Raw genomic sequence first — 327 nt, forward strand, 5'->3', positions numbered from 1 at the left:
GCTGTCAAAAATGACTGAAGGTTTAATTATCGGGAAAGCCAATTGCAATTTTTAGAAAAAAATGGGCATTTTCCCCAACTTGGAATTGATGAAAATTGAAACAAAGCACGCATCATAATTAAGACCTTAGCAAGAAATAATTATATGTATAAAACCCTACTGTAATGACAAAGCCTCTTGGGGCTTGGTTAATGTGGGAAACTTTCATACATAATGATGTTTTAGGTTTGTGGGTTTTTCCCTTTCTTCTGCAATAACCCCTTTTTGGTTTTAAATGATTTACGTTTATTTTTTAATGACAGTGTGATTATGGAAATAGGAAATAGT

The 327-nt window shown here is 32.4% G+C and overlaps 1 protein-coding gene across 1 annotated transcript in view; it reads right to left on the reverse strand.

Moving 5' to 3' along the window:
• LOC119594008 overlaps positions 1 to 327 on the reverse strand; it is a gene marked incomplete in the record, with an annotated part of 54,209 nt that overhangs the window by 23,942 nt on the left and 29,940 nt on the right.

This window comes from Penaeus monodon, chromosome 33, assembly GCF_015228065.2.
Source record: "Penaeus monodon isolate SGIC_2016 chromosome 33, NSTDA_Pmon_1, whole genome shotgun sequence".
Classification (NCBI taxonomy): domain Eukaryota; kingdom Metazoa; phylum Arthropoda; class Malacostraca; order Decapoda; family Penaeidae; genus Penaeus; species Penaeus monodon.